Here is a 340-nt window from a genome sequence, read left to right as displayed (position 1 = left end):
GAACCGCTCGACCACTGACGCTTTCAACGTCGAATACGTGGAATAGTGATTAACGTCGTGTTTTTTCAAGATCTTCTGCACATCGGCGTTGTAAAACTCGTTCCCCATATCCGTTTGTAAATTTTTCGGACTAAATGGGAATATGATATTTTTACAAAATTTTTTAATTGATGAGTTTGTGGAAATGTCCAACTAAAGAGGCCTAACTCGAAGCTTTGTGGTCGGCCGCAGCGTTTCGTCCTAGTCCCACACTACTAGACTCATCAGTAAAGCCTGCGGCACACGATGCTTGTTTTCCTGCTGGATTGCTAGCTGAATTAGAATCTTACCATCGTATTGG

This window comes from Trachymyrmex cornetzi, unplaced genomic scaffold (assembly GCF_001594075.2).
Source record: "Trachymyrmex cornetzi isolate Tcor2-1 unplaced genomic scaffold, Tcor1.1 scaffold681, whole genome shotgun sequence".
NCBI lineage: Eukaryota > Metazoa > Arthropoda > Insecta > Hymenoptera > Formicidae > Trachymyrmex > Trachymyrmex cornetzi.
This window is presented reverse-complemented; position numbering follows the sequence as displayed.